General features: G+C 45.4%; 1 protein-coding gene across 1 annotated transcript in view; it reads left to right on the top strand.

Annotated features, from left to right (window-relative positions):
- The window catches only part of PSTPIP2 (proline-serine-threonine phosphatase interacting protein 2), a gene marked incomplete at its 3' end in the record, with an annotated part of 182,808 nt that overhangs the window by 1,071 nt on the left and 159,810 nt on the right, over window positions 1-21,927 (top strand). The window lies entirely within an intron of this gene.

Below are 21,927 nucleotides of genomic sequence, written 5' to 3'. Positions count from 1 at the left end.
CTTGTATAACAGTGTAAACTTGTTGTCCCCTCAAAATAACACAGCCAGTATGACAGGTCAACTTTAAAGTGTATGTAAACCCGTTTTTTGAGCTCTGTTTTGTCGAGAATTTTTCTAAAACCAATAAAAACAACCTTGAAAAAAAAAGTGTATGTACAGCCAGCATCTATTTTTCAGTGTGTCTGGCATTATGCCTATCAGATCTCCTGCAGACCTGATAGGCAGTTCGGTGATTTCCTGAAGGCAGGTGAATGTCAGGAGCTCTAGTAAAGAATCTTTACAACACGGTCACAGAAATGATTTGGTTAAAGCAGAGTCAGGCCTTGTATACATGGGCCGTGTTGCCCGCATGGGGATGCACAGGTGACATAGATGTTGCTACAAATTTGACAGCCATGCGGGTGAATGTGGGTGTGAGTTCTTGAGTCCATGCATCTCAGTTAACGTGAAAGAGATTGCCTGGACAGGGATGCATGGAACACCTGTTCAAACACGGCCCTCATACGGGCGTATGCTTGAGTACACCCATGTGAACATGGCCTCAAACTTCACTATTTATTTATTTTTTATTAACCACTTTACCACTAGAGGATTTTGCTGTCTTACGTCTGGGACACTTTTTGCGATTCGGCACTGTGCGAATTTAACGGACAATTGCGTGGTCGTGCGACGCCGTACCCAAACGGTGGTATTTGATCACCTGTGCGATTTTTACTTTTTGTGCTATAAACAAAAAAAGAGCGTTTATTTTGAAAAAATAACAATATTTTTCACATTTTTTTATATGAAATTCCCCCCCAAAAAAATGTAAAAATCACATTTTTTTTAAATTTTTGGCCAATTTGTTTTATGCTACCTATGTTTGGTAAAAAAAAATCACAATAAGCGTATTTTGATTGGTTTGCGCAAAAGTTATTGCGTTTACTAACAAAGGGAAAGATTTCTGTCATTTTTGGTGTTTTTTTTTTTTAACGCGTAATGGCGGCGATCTGCGATTTTTTTTTGCGGGACTGCGACATTGCGGCGGACAGATCGGACCCTTGACTGACATTTTTGACACTTTTGGGGGTACCAGTGACATTACTGCAGTAATCAGTGCTATATATATGCACTGTTACTGTAAAAATGACACTGACAGGGAAGGGGTTAATTTTATTGGAGAGGGAGGGGTTAATGTATGCCTGGTGCTTACTAACGTGTGTGGGGGGAGGTGACTGTGTGACACAAGGACAGATCAAGCGTTCAACTATGCTGAACCCTGCAATCTGACCCTGCCTGTCACTTCAGAGATCCGCCTGCTTGTGTTTACACAGGCGGGCGGATCTCCACACTCGATTCCCCGACGATCGGGGAAGAGCAGCGGTGATCGCCGCCTCTCCTCCCCTGGCCCGACTCCCGCTGTGACTGAATCCAGCGGGAGCGAGCCCCCGGCAGAGCGCGCGCGCCGCCGAGAAAGGGGAGTGTCTGACGACGTAGTACTACGTCGTCAGACGATAACGAACCACTTTGCCGCAGTAGGCTCAACGTGAGCAGACGGCAAGTGGTTAATATTGGGCCCCAGGAGTTTTATGCCATAATGTGCTAGTATGGACCGCATATAAGCACATTATGGCAGACCTACCTGACAAACAATGCTCTCCAGTGATGCACTGTCATGGTCATGGAAGCATGTTCTCCTGGTCTTGCTTTTGTGTTTGGTCTCTTCGGCTGCTCATTCGCATAGGAGTAGTGCCGGGACAAGGTCACCTAGGGCCCAGGGCAGGACCGGCCCTAGCATGGCTCTCGCTGGGTCCATTGGACCCAGGCAGAACTTTGAGAGGGGCAGCAAATTGATGCCCGCAGTGCAAACTAATGAGAATGAAGCGGAGCGTCTCCTCCGGGGAACGTTCTTCGTGTGATTGTGGTGTGCGCAATGACGTCAGACATCAGTGCACTCCATCTCACGCAGGGCAGGCTGGATCTTCTAGGGCAGTGGGCGCTGCAGACACAGGAGTGACAGGAGGACTGAGGACAGACAGTGGTGAGTTATGGAGGAAGATAACAGTATATATAATATTTTCAAATTGTTAAATTTAATGTTATTACTGTTTTTTTTCTTTTGTCCCTATACCCCACAAAACAGCCCCTTAATCTCCCCCCACCCACACAGGCGAACACACACGCGCACGCACGCTCACACAACGCAGCCCCTTAATTTTTGCATATAGACAAGGTGCTGTTGCATGTAAATCTGACTTACTGATAGATTTTATCTTAGTTGTAACTATCATGATATAAAATAATAGATGTGAGAGCCTTTTGGTGAGTGTGATTTTTTTTTTTGGGGGGGGGGAGCAGAATTTTATTCCTGGACTCAGGCAGCACGATGTCTTGGGCCAGCTCTGACCCAGGGCAAACATGCCAAACTGCACCCCTACTTATCTGCATGCTTAACCCCTAAGCATAAATTCCCCCTCATTCCAGTAAATCACCTTCCCAGCACAAATCCTCTACCGCTAAAATTTCCCCTCATAGTACACAGTGTTTCCCTCCCACTCCAAATCCCCCTTCTCAGCACAAATACCCCCATCAATCCACCTCCTAGCACAAATCCCCCTGAATTGCCACTCTTTGCATCCCCCCCCCCTATTTTCCCATCCTCGAACAATACTTACCTCCAAATTCCTCCTTCCAACACAAATCTTCTCCCTCCCCCCAATCTCCCTCCCATCTCACATGATACCACAGTGCCAAGGGCAGCCATTCCTCCTGCCTACCCCTTGTCCCAGCACTGCATAGGAGTCCTATCATCACGGCACAGAGGGATGCTGTAAATGTATGCTGAGCTGCGCATGTCAGTGTTTATTTTGACGTCAAATTTCAATTTCCTTTTAGTCGTAACCAGGGCTTTTTTTTCTCAGACAATAGATGCAAGAACTCTCCCCTTCTGAGTCCCCCCTTGTCTCTGTGCCCTACCCACCTCCAAGCATCGTCCCTCGGTTCCACCCCCTACCCACCTCCGAGCGTTGTCCCTCAGTTCCACCCCTACCCACCTCCAAGCATCGTCCCTCGGTTCCACCCCTACCCACCTCCAAGCATTGTCCCTCGGTTCCACCGCTACCCACCTCCAAGCATCGTCCCTCGGTTCCACCCCTACCCACCTCCAAGCATCATCCCTCGGTTCCACCCCTACCCACCTCCAAGCATCGTCCCTCGGTTCCACCCCTACACACTTCCGAGCATCGTCCCTCGGTTCCACCCCTACACACTTCCGAGCATCGTCCCTCGGTTCCACCCCTACACACTTCCGAGCATCGTCCCTCGGTTCCACCCCTACACACTTCCGAGCATCGTCCCTCGGTTCCACCCCTACACACTTCCGAGCATCGTCCCTCGGTTCCACCCCTACCCACCTACGAGCGTTGTCCCTCAGTTCCACCCCCTACCCACCTCCAAGCATCTTCCCTCGGTTCCACCCCTACCCACCTCCAAGCATCGTCCCTCCGTTCCACTGCTACCCACCTCCAAGCATTGTCCCTCCGTTCCACCCCTACCCACCTCCAAGCATCGTCCCTTGGTTCCACCCCTACACACTTCCGAGCATAGTCCCTCGGTTCCACCCCTACACACTTCCGAGCATCGTCCCTCGGTTCCACTCCTACCCACCTACGAGCGTTGTCCCTCAGTTCCACCCCCTACCCACCTCCAAGCATCTTCCCTCGGTTCCACCCCTACCCACCTCCAAGCATCGTCCCTCGGTTCCACTGCTACCCACCTCCAAGCATCGTCCCTCGGTTCCACCCCTACCCACCTCCAAGCATCGTCCCTCAGTTCCACCCCTACCCACCTCCCAGTACTGTCCCAAGAATCAATTTGTGCTGCTAAATAATTGGTATGGAATTTGTTCTTGCCTAATAAGAAAAGCAGTAAGATAGATACCCTGGAGCCAGCAACAATAGAACCCTCACACAACAATAGGCTATCCCAGAAACAATGGACCACACCCCAAAAACAATGGGTCCCCCCAAGCAACAACAGATCCCCCACACAACAATAGACACCCCCCACACACCCACAGCAACAATAGACCACCCACAAAAATACCACCCCCCCAGCAAATTTGGCCCCCAGCAGCAACAACATATTTCCCAGCAGCCAGCATCAATAAACCCTCCAGCAGTCAGCAATAATAGACCTTTCCCTCAATAGTAGATCCCTACCAGCAACATAAACCCCCCAGCAACAATAGACCCCCCACCATCAACAATAGACCCTCACACAAAAACAGATTCCCACCAGTGACAGTTGATCCCCCAGCAGCCAGCATCAATACACCCTCCAGCACACCCCTTGCTATTACATACATTCAGTGCTGGAGGTGACGGAACTACGTCCCCCCCCCCCCCCACGTTCCTGCTGAAAAAAAAGCCCTGGTCGTAACCTTTTGACTTAAATACCATTTTAGTTTTAGTCGTATTTTAGTCATCTGAATTGTTTTAGTTTTAGTCGGATTTTAGTCAACTAAAATCTCCAGTACATTATTTTTTTTTTTTAACAGAAAAAGATCTCCAGTACATTTTTAGTTGACTAAAATCTAACGGGTTTAGTTAAATTGTAATGCATTATTACATAGTTACATAGTTAGTGAGGCTGAAAAAAGACATCAGTCCATCCAGTTCAACCTATGATGTGTGTGTGTGTTTGCTTTTAACCGTACATTGTATACCCCTGTATGTTGTGGTCTTTAAGGTGTCCATCCAATAGTTTTTGAAACTATCAATGCTCCCCGCTGATACGACTGCTTGTGGAAGAGAATTCCACATCCTTACCGCTCTTACAGTGAAGAACCCCTTACGCACTTTAAGGTTAAACCGCCTTTCCTCTAGTTTTAGTGAGTGGCCACGTGTCTTATTGTATCTCCTTTCTCTGAATAGTTTGTTCCTTATGCTAGGGTCGCCAGTACAGTATTTGTACATTGATATCATATCCCCCCTCAATCTTCTCTTCTCCAGAGAGAATAGGTTCAGTGCTTGTAGTCTTTCCTCATAGCTGATGTCCTCCATTCCCCTAATTATTTTTGTTGCCCTTCTCTGGACTTTCTCCAGTTCCAGTACATCCTTCCTGAGGACCGGTGCCCAGAACTGGACAGCATACTCCAGATGTGGCCGGACCAGAGTCTTGTAGAGTGGAAGAATAATCTCTTTATTTCTGGAGTGAATCCCCTTTTTTATACATCCCAGTATTCTGTTGGCTTTGCTTGCAGCGGCTTGGCATTGCATGCCACTGCCAAGCCTGTTGTCTACCAGTACCCCCAGGTCCCTTTCCATCCTAGACTCACCCAGAGGTTCCCCCCCTAGTGAGTAGCTTGCTTTCTGGTTTCTGGCCCCCAAGTGCATTACTTTACATTTTTCTACATTAAATCTCATCTGCCATGTAGTTGCCCACCCCGTTATTTTGTTCAGGTCCGCTTGCAAGATTTCCACATCCTGCATAGAAGATATTGGCATGCTTAGTTTAGTATCATCTGCAAATACTGAGATTGTACTAGATATCCCCTCCTCTAGATCATTTATGAATAAATTAAACAGGATTGGTCCCAGGACAGAACCCTGGGGGACCCCACTTTCCACACCCGCCCAATCAGAGTACTCCCCATTAATCACCACCCTCTGGACTCTCCCCTGGAGCCAGTTCTCTATCCAGGTACTCACCTTATGGTCCATACCTATCTTCCTTAGTTTGTACAGTAAGCGTTTGTGGGGAACGGTGTCAAAGGCCTTTGCAAAGTCCAGATACACCACATCCACAGGCTTACCTTTATCTAGGTGGCAGCTCACTTCATCGTAGAAGGTTAATAGATTGGTTTGGCATGAACGATTTTTCATGAATCCATGCTGATTACTACTTATAATACCGTTTTCATTACTAAAGTCTTGTATGTGGTCCCTTATCATCCCCTCCAAAATTTTGCAGACTACTGATGTTAGGCTGACCGGCCTATAGTTACCCGGGATATATCTCGGCCCCTTTTTAAATATTGGTACCACGTTGGCTTTTTTCCAATCAGCTGGCACCATACCTGTCTGTAAACTATCCTTAAAGATCAAGAATAATGGTCTGGCAATCACCTGGCTGAGCTCATTAAGAACTCTTGGGTGCAAGCCATCCGGTCCCGGGGATTTATTTATGTTAAGTTTCTCTAGTTTAGCTCTAAGTCTATCCTCTGTTAGCCATGGCGGCACTTCCTGAGGTGTATTATTTAGTTCGGCCTTACAAGCGGGGTTCGTGTAAGCATTTCTTTAGAATTCCCAAACTTATTATATACTCCTGAAGTAAAAAATCTAACAATGTTATTTATGGGATAAACCACTTGAGCTCTGGAAGATTTACCCCCCTTCATGACCAAGCCGTTTTTTGCGATACACTCTGCGTTATTTTAACTGAAAGTTGCGCGGTCATGCAACGCTGTTCCCAAATACAATCTATGTGGTTTTTTTCCCCCCACAAATAGTGCTTCCGTTTAGTGGTATTTGATTACCACTGCAGTTTTAATCTTTTTGCGCTATAAGCAAAAAATAAGACTGACAATTTTGAAAAAAACAAAACAAAACAATATTTCTTCTATAAAACACATCCAATAGAAAAAAAAAATAAACACATCTGATTTCTTCATAATTTAGGCCAATATGTATTCTGTTTGCAAGCTTTCTTGTGCATCATCTTTAGAAGAGGCTTCCTTCTGGGATGACAGCCATGCAGACCAATTGTATGCAGTGTGCAGCACTGACAGGCTGACCCCCCACCCCTTCAACCTCTGCAGCAATGCTGGCAGCACTCATACATCTATTTCCCAAAAACAACCTCTGGATATAACGCTGAGCACATGCACGCAACTTCTTTGGTTGACCATGGCGGGGCCTGTTCTGAGTGGAACTTGTCCTGTTAAACAGCTGTATGGTCTTGGCCACCGTGCTGCAGCTCAGTTTCAGGGTCTTGGCAATCTTCTTATAGCCTAGGCCATCTATATGTGGAGCAACAATTATTTTTTTCAGATCCTCAGAGAGTTCTTTGCCATGAGGTGCCATGTTGAACTTCCAGTGACCAGTATGAGAGAGTGAGAGCGATAACACCAAATTTAGCACACCTGCTCCCCATTTACACCTGAGACCTTGTAACACTAACGAGTCACATGACAACGGGGAGGGAAAATGGCTAATTGGGCCCAATTTGGACATTTCCACTTAGGGGTGTACTCACTTTTGTTGCCAGCGGTTTAGACATTAATGGCTGTGTGTTGAGTTAATCTGAGGGGACAGCAAATTTACACTGTTATACAAGCTGTACACTCACTACTTTACATTGTAGCAATGTTTCATATCTTCAGTGTTGTCGCATGAAAAGATATAATAAAATATTTACAAAAATGTGAGGGGTGTCCTCACTTCTGTGAGATACTGTATTTACTCGACTCGTGTTCTTTTATATTAAAAAAAAAAAAAAATAAGATTTTATTGTGTTTGTGTGCATTAAAATGAGTTTCTGTATTTGCTTCTACTGGAAATGTAGGTTTGTAAAGTTTCAAGTGTGTAAATATATGACATAAAACACTGCAAGTTTTCCTGTAAATATTATATTTCCACCCTTTTAGACCCCGTTCACACTGGGGTGACGCTACTTGCCGGGGCTACCTCACAGCTCGTGGTGCGGAGCTCGCACCGCGACCTCGGAGTGGCCGGCACAGACTTCATAACATTGAAGTCTATGCAGGTCGCTCCAGGTCGCCCCAAAGAAGCTCCGGACCCTTTTTCTAAGTCGGAGCGACTTGTGTCGATCCTATTAGAACGGGTCCACAGCTTCTCTATGGCAGGCAACCTATGGCGACCTGTCAGGTAAACAGGTCGCCTGACAGGTCGCCCCAGTGTGAACGGGGTCTAACCCTTTTCATCAGTAAACAATATTCTGAACATTAAAAAACAAAAAAACAAAAAAAAATACAAATATTGCAAGTACCATCTCTTTATTCTACAGGATTTCTGTACAAATGTGCATTTTATATTAGTATAAAAAAAAAAATTGCTCTGGCAGTAAAAGGGTTAACGAGCTGTTCAGGGCCAGAACAGAGGTTTTACAACAGTATAGGATTCAGAAGACATTTTTTACATGTTTCTCCTGCTGTCTTTCAGGTTGGAGGGACTCACTATAGAGACACATATACTGAGGGCATTAGTATTAGATATCTCCAGTCTGATCTCTGCCTGAATGTTTCCTTTGGCCCTGGTTCACACATATGTGATTCTGGATGTGTTTTCAAATGCACAGATTTGTATGACAGGCTAGATTTTATGTGTTCCTATTGAGGGGGGTTCACACACGTTGCGTTTTAAATGAGATTACAAAAAGGGTCCTGGAGTTTGGAGCGGTGTATTCCAGACTCACAAGTGATAAAGTATAGTGGCATGCAGAGATAAGTAATCACATAGGATTGCTATTGACAGGTGTTTTTGCATTGAAGTGAATTGGAGGTAAGGTTGCATTTAAGTCAATGGGAGGTTATTTTGGATTGAAGTCAACAGAAGGCGATTTTGCATTGAAGTCAATGGGAGGCGTTTTTGCAGTGAAGTCTTTTGCTTGATCTCCGTGGCTGCGCTCTCTGTTGGTTCGAATCCTACTTATCTCACCGCACCTTCAGTGTCACTTACAACTCCACTTACTCCTATCCAACCCCTCTTACCGTTGGGGTCCCCCAAGGTTCTGTCCTTGGACCGCTACTATTCTCGATCTACACCTCCTCCTTGGGTCAGCTGATCGCCTCCCATGGCTTCCACTAACATTTCTATGTTGATGACACCCAAATCTACCTCTCAGCTCACCCCATCAGTTTCCTCCCGCATCACTGATTTATTAACCACTTGCCGACCGCCGCCCGACTATATACGGCGGCGGTCAGCCCCTCACAGGCAGAGTGACGTATCGATACGTCACTAGCCTGGGAGGGTCTGGGGAGCGAGCGCGCTCCGCCGGCGGCGCGCTTCCGCTCCCGCGTGGTCACGCACCCCCCCGCGCGTGTGACCAGCGGACCCGATGTCCGCCGGTCACTCTGCGATCGTTGGGGGAGAGGGAGAAAGGCAGGCAGCTTGTGTAAACAAGCTGCCTGTCAGCTCTCCCTGTGTAGAGACACTGATCATACGGATCTACTATGTAGAACCGTTGATCAGTGTAATTACACCTCAAGCCACAGCCAATCACAGTTAGAATCACGCCCCTAGGGACACACACAGCCCCTCCCTCTCAAATAAAGTTAACCCCTTCACTGCCAGTGTATTTTTACAGTAACAGTGCATGTGTATAGCACTGATTACTGTAGAAATGTCACTGGTAACCCCAAAAGTGTCAAAAATATCAGTCAAGGGTCCGATCTGTCCGCCGCAATGTTGCAGTACCGCAAAAAAAAAAATCGCAGATCGCCGCCATTACGCGTTAAAAAAAAAAACAACAAAAATTACAAATCTTTCCCTTTGTTAGTAAACGCAATAACATTTGCGCAAACCAATCAAAATACGCTTTTTGCAATTTTTTTTTTTTTACCAAACATAGGTAGCATAAAACAAATTGGCTGAAAATGTTAAAAAATTTTGATTTTTACTTTTTTTTTTTTGGGGAATTTCACATAAAAAAAATGTGAAAAATATTGTTATTTTTGCAAAATTGACGCTCTTTTTTTGTTTATAGCGCGTGATCAAAAAATTGCACAGGTGATCAAATACCACCAAAAGAAAGCTCTGTTTGTGGGAAAAAAAGGACGTCAAATCCGTTTAGGTACAGCGTCGCACGACCGCGCAATTGTCCGTTAAAATCACGCAGTGCCGAATCGCAAAATACCCCCTGGTCAGGAAGGGGGTAAAATCTTCCAGGGCTTAAGTGGTTAAAAAACATATCAGCCTGGATGTCTCACCACTTCCTCAAACTGAATCTATCTAAAACTGAGCTCATAATATTTTCTCCGCCCCTTCCCCGGAATTCTCTGTCAAGATCAATGACAACTATCAGTCCTTCCACACATGCCAGGGTGCTAGGGGTAACCCTGGACTCTGCACTGTCCTTTCAGGCTCACATCCAATCTCTGTCCAAATCATGCCGCCTTCACCTCCGCAACATCGCTAGAATACACCCCTTTTTAACCAATGACACCACCAAGCTTCTAATTCACTCGCTGGTTATCTCTCGCCTCGACTACTGCGTCTCCCTCCTCATTGGATTACCCTTACATAGATTATCCCCCCTTCAATCCATAATGGATGCTGCAAGACTCATCCACCTTACCAACCATTCAGTGTCCTCCAACCCTCTCTGACAATCCCTTCACTGGCTTCCACTCACCCAACGAATAAAATTCAAAGTGCTAACAATAGTTTACAAAGCCATCCACAACTCTGCCCCCAGCTACATCACTAACCTGATCTCAAAATATCAACCAAGCCACTCTCTATGGCCCTCCAGAGACCTCCTGATCTCTAGTTCCCTTGTCACCTCTTCCCATGCTCGCCTCCAGGATTTCTCCAGAGCTTCTCCCATTCTTTAAAACTCCCTACCCCAATCTGTCTGACTGTCTCCTAATCTTTAGGGATCCTCAAACTATGGCCCTCCAGCTGTGGCAGAACTACACATCCCATGAGGCATTGTAAAGCTCTGACATTCACATACATGACTAGGCATGATGGGAATTGTAGTTCCTGAACAACTGAAGGGCCATAGTTTGAAGACCCCTGCGAGACGATCCCTGAAAACCCTTCTCTTTAAAGAAGCCTACCCGACTTCTAACTAATACACCGTTTCAATTTCTCCATCAGCTCATCCCCCACAGCTATTACCTTTTGTATCAATCGACCCTCCCTCTTACGCTGGATACACACTATACAACTTTTGTTGTTAGATTTCCTTTAGATTTACCTTCAACTATGTAGTGCAAGGACCTGCCTGATTGCCTACAAATTGAAAGTGTCTGGGATTGACCTCATATTATATGGTTTTAGTAAATCTAAAGGAAAAAAATCTAAAGAAAATTGTCTAGTGTGTATCCAGCTTTAGATTGTAAGCTCTAACGAGCAGGGCCCTCTGATTCCTTTTGTACCAAATTGTATTGTAACTGTTATGTCTGCCTTCATTTTGTTAAGCACTGCGCAAACTATTGACACTATATAAATCCTGTATAATAATAATAATAAAAAAGTCACTGGGAGGCAATTTTGCATTGAAGTCACTGAGAGGCGATTTTGCATTGAATTCACTGAGAGGTGATTTTGCATTGAAGTCACTGAGAGGCGATTTTGCATTGAATTCACTGAGAGGTGATTTTGCATTGAAGTCACTGAGAGGCGATTTTGCATTGAAGTCACTGGGAGGCGATTTTGCATTGAAGTCAAAGGGAGGTGATTTTGCATTGAAGTCAATGGGAGGTGATTTTGCATTGAAGTCAATGGGAGGTGATTTTGCATTGAAGTCAATGGGAAGTGATTTTGCATTGAAGTCACTGGGAGGTGATTTTGCATTGAAGTCACTGAGAGGCGATTTTGCATTGAAGTCACTGGGAGATGATTTTGCATTGAAGTCACTGAGAGGCGATTTTGCATTGAAGTCACTGAGAGGCGATTTTGCATTGCAGTCACTGAGAGGCGATTTTGCATTGAAGTCACTGAGAGGTGATTTTGCATTGAAGTCACTGAGAGGCGATTTTGCATTGAAGTCACTGAGAGGCGATTTTGCATTGAAGTCACTGAGAGGCGATTTTGCATTGAAGTCACTGAGAGGCGATATTGCATTGCAGTCACTGAGAGGCGATTTTGCATTGAAGTCACTGAGAGGTGATTTTGCATTGCAGTCACTGAGAGGTGATTTTGCATTGAAGTCACTGAGAGGCGATTTTGCATTGAAGTCACTGAGAGGCGATTTTGCATTGCAGTCACTGAGAGGCGATTTTGCATTGAAGTCACTGAGAGGCGATTTTGCATTGAAGTAACTGAGAGGCGATTTTGCATTGAAGTCACTGAGAGGCGATTTTGCATTGAAGTCACTGAGAGGCGATATTGCATTGCAGTCACTGAGAGGCGATTTTGCATTGAAGTCACTGAGAGGTGATTTTGCATTGCAGTCACTGAGAGGTGATTTTGCATTGAAGTCACTGAGAGGTGATTTTGCATTGCAGTCACTGAGAGGTGATTTTGCATTGAAGTCACTGGGAGATGATTTTGCATTGAAGTCACTGAGAGGCGATTTTGCATTGAAGTCACTGAGAGGCGATTTTGCATTGCAGTCACTGGGAAGTGATTTTGCATTGAAGTCACTGGGAAGTGATTTTACATTGAAGTGAATCGGAGGCAGTTGTGGAGAGAGGGAAGAGGGAGCCGGCAGCCGCACCTGTACTGAAATTGCACAGAAACCGGAATGGTATTCACAAAGAAACGCATGCCTAATTCGCATTGCGATTTCAGCACGCATATGTGTGAACCCAGTGTATATATTGTATTGCCAGGTTTTTGAAAGAGTAGGGACAGCAGGGAGAATTCCCATTACTTCTTGTTTTGGAAATAACAGGAAGTGATATAAAAAAAGATCTCCCATCTTACACAGTTGTCACTGGAGCAGTCACTGTAACCGGTGTCCCCATTGGTAGATTCCCCTCATCTCTTACTTTTTGCTTTACTTTCTCCATCACTCTAAGGTGAACCTTCCCATTGGGGACAAGGACATCAATAAGAAGTTGGCAGAGAGGGTCCAACCCTTCCCCACTCCCCCCAATAATTAAAAAAAAAAAAAATTGCCTTTAGTAGATCATTTGATTAATTAATTTCCATGGAAGCGCCCGAGCGTAAAATGTATTGCATTTACTATTTATTATCAGTGTAGCGGCAGTTGCTAACATATTAGGCCTAATGTGTTACACATGGGAGTAGGTCATAGTGTTGTAGAGCAGACTAATTCTGTTCGGTAATTAGCACATTGTTCTGTTAATTAGCAGCGGGAAATCTGCATTTTTGGAGGATTTTATTTCATGTAGACAGGAACTCCAGTAGATTTTTAGAAATAGGGCTTATGTACACTGGCCATTTAGTCCTGGTGCATGAGGCTCTGGCATTTAGCAGCAGCAGGGCGCAGGCACACCATCCAATCCCTCTATAAGAGTCTGACAGGAGTCCATATCTTAAAGTGTTACTAAACCCACAACAGTAAAATCAGTCTGTATATGCAGTAAAGCATGCTTGTTATACTCACTGTGTAACCTAAGGGGTTAATCCTGCACAATCCTTTTTGATTCTGTCTTCTTTGATCCTCCCCTTCTTCAACTGTCCCCAATCCATTCCCTGGTATTACAGAGCCTTGGAGGCACTCTGCACATGCTCAGTTTGGTGTGAGATTTTTTTTCCCTTGGTAGAGTGCACGTGATCAACACATGGGCCAATTAGCAATGTCCAGGCAGTGTCAGGGGTCCTGCAGCCTCATAGGACAATCAGGGGAGAATGAAAACTCCTCCTACAAGCTTTAAAGAGGAAGTAAAGTGCCGCTTTTTTTAAAAAATATGTATTTCTGACCTGCAAAAGTAAAGGCATAATGTGCTAGTATGCATTGCAAACTAGCACATTATGTGAAACTTACCTGCAAACAAAGCCCTTGTTGTCATTACTGAAGGCCGCATCCATCTTTACCCGTCTTCCTTCCGGGTCCGCGTACTCTGGCTGTGTGACTGGCTGGAGCCGCGTGATGTCACATGCGTGTGGGAGCCCGCCGGTCACGGCACAGGGCTCTGAAGAAACGGCACGGGTGCCCGTTCCTTTAGAGCGCATGCGCCGATAACATCATCGGCTGCATTTACAGTAAATATCTTCTAAACAGTGGAAGTTTAGGAGATATTTACAGCACCTATAGGTAAGCCTTATTATTTGCTTACCTACTGTATAGGTACAAACAATACATGGAAGTTTAATTCCACTTTAACCACTTCCCCCCCGCCCACCGCACATATACTGCGGCACTCTGCCGCTGCTGGGCAAAGCGACGTATCCCTACGTCGCTCGCTCAGCCGCCTGTGGGGGGCGTTCCCTGGGGAGCTAGTGTGCCGATGTCTGCCGGTCACTCGCGATCTCCCGCAGCTGAGAGAGAAAGACAGACGGCTGATGTAAACACAGCCGTCTGTCATTCTCCCTTAGATTATCACAGAGGCTATGCGATCCTGCTATATAGGATCGCATGTCTCTGTGATGATCTAACAAGCCACGCCCCCTGACAGTTAGAATCACGCCCCTAGGGTCACACTTAACCCCTTGATTACCAATAAAGTTAACCCCTTCCCTGCCAGTGTCATTTTGACAGTAACAGTGCATATTTTTAGCACTGATTACTGTAGTAATGTCACTGGTACCCCCAAAAGTGTAAAAAATGTCAGTCAAGGGTGCGATCTGTCCGCCGCAATGTCACAGTCCCGGGGAAAAAAAAAAAAACGCAGATCGCCGCTATTACTATTTAAAAAAAAATACAATAAAAATGACATAAATCTTTCCCGTAGTTAGTAAACGCAATAACATTTGCGCAAACCAATCAAAATACACTTATTGGGATTTTTTTTACCAAAAATATGTAGCAGAAAACAAATTGGCCTAAAATGTTAAAAAAATTTGATTTTTAAAGTTTCTTTTTGAGAATTTCATATAAAAAAATGTGAAAAATATTTTTTCGAAATTGTCGCTCTTTTTTTGTTTATAGCGCAAAAAAATAAAAATCGCACAAGTGATCAAATACCACCAAAATAAAGCTCTGTTTGTGGGGAAAAAAAGGACGTCAATTTAGTTTGGGTACATCGTCGCACGACCGCGCAATTGTCCGTTAAAGTCACGCAGTGCCGAATCGCAAAATAGGGCCTGGTCATTGAGCAACCAAATCTTCCGGGGCTAAAGTGGTTAACAAGACACTGATAGAAGTCACAAGACTGCTATATACTGTTGATGAGAAACGGTCTTTAGGAGTTTATATTTACTGAGATTATTTAATTTCCATATTCTGTGTACTGTGGGGGGACCAGATATAGTAAATGCAGACTCCTGGGGAGACCAGATATAGTGAGTGCAGACTCCTGGGGAGACCAGATATAGTGAGTGCAGAATCCTGGGGAGACCAGATATAGTGAATGCAGGATCCTGGGGAGACCAGATATAGTGAATGCAGGCTCCTGGGGAGACCAGATATAGTGAATGCAGGCTCCTGGGGAGACCAGATATAGTGAATGCAGGCTGCTGGGGAGACCAGATATAGTGAATGCAGGCTGCTGGGGAGACCAGATATAGTGAATGCAGGGTCCTGGGGAGATCAGATATAGTGACTGCAGACTCCTGGGGAGACCAGATATAGTGAATGCAGACTCCTGGGGAGACCAGATATAGTGAATGCAGGCTCCTGGGGAGACCAGATATAGTGATTTCAGACTCCTGGGGAGACCAGATATAGTGATTTCAGACTCCTGGGGAGACCAGATATAGTGAATGCAGGCTCCTGGGTTTAGGCAGCAGCAGGGCTGCTGTTAGAAATCACGGGGCCCCATACAGCCAACCTGGAAGATTGAGATAGTTATTGATACAGTAAATGTGTATAGTATGCTTAACCCCTTGCTTTCTCATCTCTAGGTAATATCCACTTTAGAGGAAGACAGTTAGGCTGTATATATGTGTCTATTTTCTTTTCACCAAAGTTTGTTTGGTGGGGGGTGCATTCTTTTAATGCACCCCACTTCTAAATTTGTACAGTATATATATATATATATATATATATATATATATATACACCGTATTTATCGGCGTATAACACGCACCCCAATATTTGAAGAGAAATTTCAGGAAAAAAGCTTAAATTTAAAATAAACAGCTTTGAACTCAGAACATTTTTTTTTTTTTTTTTTAAATCAAATGACATCTCACCAGTGCCCATGAATGCAGCCTCATCAGCAGTGTCCATATATGCAGCCCACCAGCAGTGTCCATAAATGCAGCCCACCAGCAGCCCACATACTACTCTGCTGCAGAGTAATCCCCACCTGCCCACATACTACTCTGCTGCACAGTAATCCCCAAGTGAAGCCTGAAATCAGCACCTAGAAAGTGTCAATCACCTGTGTCCCCTCTAGCACTGAGTGGTTCCTCCGTCTGATTTTCAGCTATGACAGGATACAGTAGTGACAGGAAGGTCAGCGGGAAGATCCATTCAGAGCAGCAAAGGGGGGACCCAGGAGATCTCAGAAGTGTCGATTTAGGGAGACATTTTACCCAGTGGATTATTCCACAAAGGCGCAGTTTTCGGTGGCTCAGGCAGCAGCAGAATCAATTATTGCAATTATTCTTTGCAGGTATAACATTTTGAAAAACAACTTTGAGTAAGTCCCCGTTCACACTGGGGCCACCTGTGAGGCGACCTGGTCGCCTCACAGGTCGCCGTAGGTCGCCTTCCATAGGGAAGCTGCGGACCCGTTCTAATAGGAGCGACACAAGTCGCTCCGACTTAGAAAAAGGGTCCGGAGCTTCTTTGGGGCGACCCGGAGCGACCGTCATAGACTTCAATGTTATGAAGTCCGTGCCGGCCGCTCCGAGGTCGCAGCGCGCTGCTCGCACCGCGACCTCGGAGGTCGCCCCGGGAAGTCGGATCGCCCCAGTGTGAACGGGGCCTGAGTAAAAAAAAAAAAAAAAATTATACTTTTTGGATAATAAGTGAACTGATGCAAGCCCAAAATTTTTTTTTAAAGAGATTTTCCTTTACAATGATTTCTAGGAAGTCTTGCTGTTTCTAGACATGTCTTGCATAATACTTTCCCGGTAGTTTACAATGCACCAAAGACACTGTTCTGAGAAGTACATAAAATTAAGATCGAAACAGAGAAAGAAAAAATAAATTTTTAAGCATTTTATTGGTAACCTTTAACCACTTCTGGAGCGGAAGGATTTTCCCCCTTAATGACCAGGCCATTTTTTTGCGATTCGGCACTGTGTTACTTTAACTGACAATTGCGCGGTCATGCACTCAAATGAAATTGATGTCCTTTTTTTCCCACAAATAAAGCTTTCTTTTGGTGGTATTTTATCACCTGTGCAATTTTTTTTATTGCGCTATAAACAAAAAAAGAGCGACAATTCTGAAAAAAAAAATATATATTTTTCACTTTCTGATATATAACATTCCCAAAAAAAAAATAAATAATAATCTATTTTTTTCATCATTTTAGGCCAATTTGTTTTTCTGCTACATATTTTTGGTAAAAAAAAAATTCCAATATGCGTATTTTGATTGGTTTGCGCAAAGGTTATCGCGTCTACAAACTAGGGGAAAGATTTATGTCATTTTTTTTTATTTTTTACTAGTAATGGTGGCGATCTGTGATTTTTAGCGGCACTGCGACATTGCGGCGGACAGATCGGACCCCTAACTGACATTTTTGACACTTTTGGGGGAACCAGTGACATTACTACAGTGATCAGTGCTAAAATAATAAAAATAATAAAATATGCCCTGATGCACCCGTGACGCACCTCCATCCCTCAATAATATAGAAAGTTGCATAGATTTGCCCTTGGGACTTTGAATAAGACACGCCCAATAATACAATGTAAAAAGCAAGTTTATTGGAACATACAATGCCAGCAAGTAAACACAGACAGGTACATTGTATGTACAGACATTGTATGTTCCAATAAACTTGCTTTTTACATTGTATTATTGGGCGTGTCACACCTCATTCAAAGTCCCAAAGGCAAATCTTTGCAACTTACTACAGTGATCAGTGCTAAAAAAATATGCACTGTTACTGTACTAATGACACTGGCAGTGAAGGGGTTAACCCAGGGGTGATCAAAGGGTTTAGCCTAGGGGGTGTTTTCTAACTGTATGGGGAGGGACTTGTGAAATGAACACAGAGACCTAAATAGGAGGATCACAGGCGCTCTGTGATCATTTCAGAGAGAACAACGGTCAGCTGTGTCAATCTCTGTCAGATTGGATGGAGAGCGTCTGCGAACAACAATTTTCAAGTCTTGCACGGATTCTCGATTGGATTTAGGTCTGGACATTGACTGGGCCATTCTAACACATGAATATTCTTTGATCAAAACCATTCCATTGTAGCTCTGGCTGTATGTTTAGGGTCGTTGTCCTGCAGGAAGGTGAACCTCTGTCCAGTCTCAAGTCTTTTGCAGACTTTAACTGGTTTTCTTCTAAGATTGCCCTGTATTTGGCTTCTACCACCTTCACATCAACTCTGACCAGCTTTCCTGCTGAGGAAAAGCATCCCCACAATGTGATGGTGGGGATGGTGTGTTCAGGGTGATGTGCATTATTAGTTTTCCAGCACACACAGCGTTTTGCTTTTAGGCCAAAAAGTTAATTTTAGTCTCATCTGACCAGAGCACCTTCTTTCACATGTTTGCTGTGTCTCCCACATGGCTTCTCAGAGACTGCAAACAGGACTTCTTATGGCTTTCTTTCACCAATGGCTTTCTTCTTGCCACTCTTCCATAAAGGGCAGATTTGTGGAGCGCATGACTAATAGTTGTCCTGTGGACAGATTCTCCCACCTGCAATAATTTTGTATGCACTTGTACTGTATTATTCTTTTTTATACACCGCATTTGTCTTTTGTTTTTAATATGGATTAATAAATATTTTATATTTTATCTGATGATTTTCTGAAGCCTATAAACTACGGTACCATTTAAAAATCCCACCAGCCCCCCTTCCTCCCCTTTTCTCTTTTTCTTCCATTTCTTTTTCTTTTTTATCTTCCTTTCCATTCCCCTTCCCCCTTCTTTTCCCTCCTCCTTCATCCCCCTCCCTCGTCCACCCTTTTCTTCCCCTGTTTTTTTCTGCCTTTCCCCCATTCTTTCTCTTCATCCTTCCTCCCCCTCCCCGCTTTCCCTTTTTCCTGTCCTTTATCTTTTCCTTTTTCTTCCCCTGTTTCTTTTTCCCTTTGGTGACTGGCTCTGGCACCTTGAGCTGTTCCCAGTTTCTTTGGGGTTCTCCCCATTCTATTGCATTTAATTGGGGTGTCGGTACCTTTGTACATATATCGTAAAACAAACACTATTAATCTATTATACATTTACGTTTTTGTTTGTAACATGACAAAATGTGGAAAATTTCAAGGGGTGTGAATACTTTTTCAAGGCACTGTAAGAGCAAGGGAGGGTTAAAACCCCTGTCAGATTTTTTTTGTCGCCACCTGTGTCCCTTCACTTCCTGTCCCATAGCCAAACAGGAATTTTGAGGAAATCCTTGGAAATTAAGGGAATTCCTTGGGGACCCCCCAGGTCACCAGAACTAGTATCCCATTTGGAAAACTTTTCTGGGGACAACCCAAAATTTGGGATTTTCTTCCACTTTCACTTTCAATGATAACGGTAAACATGACAAATAGAGGTAGTGAATCTCGCTAACGAGGGCACAGACAGTAATAAAACCTGACAGAGCATTTTAACCGACTGCTCACGTTGCTGCTACTGCAGCAGAGCGGCTTGGCTGGGTCCAGCGACGTAGACCTACGTCGCCAGATACCTCCCTCTTGGAATGTAAACATTCCTTGTAATAGAAATAGCCATGACAGGACCTTTTTTATTGTGAGATCTGGGGTCAAAAAGTCCTCAGATCTCACAAGGACACTAAAAAAAGAAAAAAAAGGTTTAAAAAAAAATCGGCTCCTTAAGCCGGTTGCTAGGCAACGACGTTTGACGTCGCACCAGTCCTCCAAGACCATAGAGTCCAGTGAGGGCCATTTTGCCCTCACTTGAATTTCTGTCTGTGTGGAGAGAGGACCGGATCGTTTTCCCCGCCGCCGCCGGGTCCGGTAAGCGGGGAAAACGACGGGGATGCGGCGGGAGAGGGTGGTCACCTTTTCCGCTGCACTGTAAGGGTGATCCCGTGGCAAGTCCGCCGCTGGGACCACCCTTACCTGAAAGCCGATCGCCTGCCTTTTTCAAAAATATGGGGGTTATGGCAGCTATCTGCTGCCATAACCCCGGTATTTAGCGTCAAAGTACCAACGTACAACTGCGGCGGGCGTTCGGTAAGTGGTTAAACAGGTGTCCAGCAGGCAGTTGATTATACTTAAAGCGGAGTTCCAGCCTAACCGCACACTCACCTGTCCCACGGTCCAGCGATGCGCCGTCTTCTCCCTCTCTGCTCTGCGGCGCTGGCATCAATGATGTTGGCACCCAGCTGTGACAGTTTGCGGCTTCACAGCCGGGTACGCACTGCGCATGCGCGAGTTGCGCTATGCGTCGTGATTGGCCGGCAATCTTCTGGGACCTCTGACATGTCCCAGAAGATTGCAGGGAGGGAGGGAGAGAGGAGAACTTCCGCTCAGGGCGCCGCGGCGCTCCGAGCGGAAGTAGGAGCGGGTACATGTCAAAACTAGGTACCCGTTTCCCCCCCACAAAAATGACATGCCAAATGTGGCATGTCAGGGGGCTAGGACTATTTAAAGCGGAAGTTCCACTTTTGGGTGGAACTCCGCTTTAACAAAGAAAAGCCCTCCCATTCCATGCTGTCAGCAATGGCACCACATGGAAGAGAAATGTCACAAGGCCTGAGAAAGAAAATAATTTCTTTACACAAGAAAGGTGAAGGCTACAAGATCATCAGCAAAGCTTTACTTATCAGTCACAATACTGGAGCAAAAGTAATACAAAAATGTAACAAAGATGGAACTGCAACCATCTCACAGAGATGTCCTAGGCGTCCACGGACACCTCGACAGGAACGTCTTCTGATGAAGAAGAAAATCGCCATGCAAGTTCACTGCAGTTAGCTAAATAAGTAGAACGCCAAACTGGGGTTATTGTTTCCTGTGACACTGCAGAGGAATGGCATGCATGGGTGTCCTCCACGAAGGAAGCCTCTCCTAAAGTCCATGCACAAAAAAACCCGCCTAGAATTCTCCAGGGCCCATGCTGAAAAAGAAGAAGACTACTGGGACTCTGTGCTCTGGAGTCATGAGACCAAGATAAATGTTTTTGGAACTGATGTCTTGAAAACTGTATGGCAAAGGTGAGGAGTACAAAAAAAAATGCATGGTGCCTACAGTGAAACATGGTGGTGTCCTTCGAGTGCTGATGGTGTAGGGGAGCTGCATTTCATTGATGGTATCATCAATGGCGTAGCGTGGGGGGTGCAGGGGGGGCTGTCCGCATTGGGTGCAACATCTGGGGGGGCGCATCCGCAGTGTCACTCTGTCTGTCTGACATACACAGTTCATACACTGTCTGCGGCTGCCTCCATCTTTAGGCTGGGAGATGTCCAGTGCGGCCGCCCTATGGCTGAAAATGGCGGGTTGGGGCGGGGCTGGACTGTGCCTCACCTGTCCATTGGTGTAGGGTGGGATGGCGTTGCAAGCCAAGCCCCACCTATGCCGCCTCTGCTCACTGCTAAGTCAGTTTAGCAGCGAGTGAGTCAGCAGCCTGGCGTTGTCACAGAGTGGGTTTTTTTTTAATCACCTGATTAGAGTCAGAGGCTCTAATAGGCTTCAAAAAAGGGTGGACTCGGGGCGCAGAGCAGTGCGCCCCAAGCCCACCCATTGTGTGACAATAGCGAATAAAAATTCACTATTGTCACACGGATCCTCCTCCTGGCCAATCAGGAAGCGGGTCCGAGACCCGCTTCCTGATTGCCCGAAAGGCGAACGCATGCCATTGGCCGAGGAGGAGGTGGGAGGACTCGAGGAGACGTGGGGAACTGAGGAGAAGCTGCCGCTGCAGGTAAGTCTCTCTGCATTGAAGGGGGCATGCTGGTCACTCTGCATTGAAAAGGGGGCACACTGGTCATTCTGCATTGAAAGGGGGCACGCTGGTCATTCTGCATTGAGAGGGGGCACGCTGGTCTCTCTGCATTGAAAGGTGGCACGCTGGTCTCTCTGCATTGAATGGGGGCACACAG

Source organism: Pelophylax lessonae (genome assembly GCF_965119305.1).
Source record: "Pelophylax lessonae genome assembly, chromosome: 1".
NCBI lineage: Eukaryota > Metazoa > Chordata > Amphibia > Anura > Ranidae > Pelophylax > Pelophylax lessonae.
The sequence above is the reverse complement of the archived record's forward strand: the minus strand, read 5'-3'. Positions and strand labels throughout refer to the sequence as shown.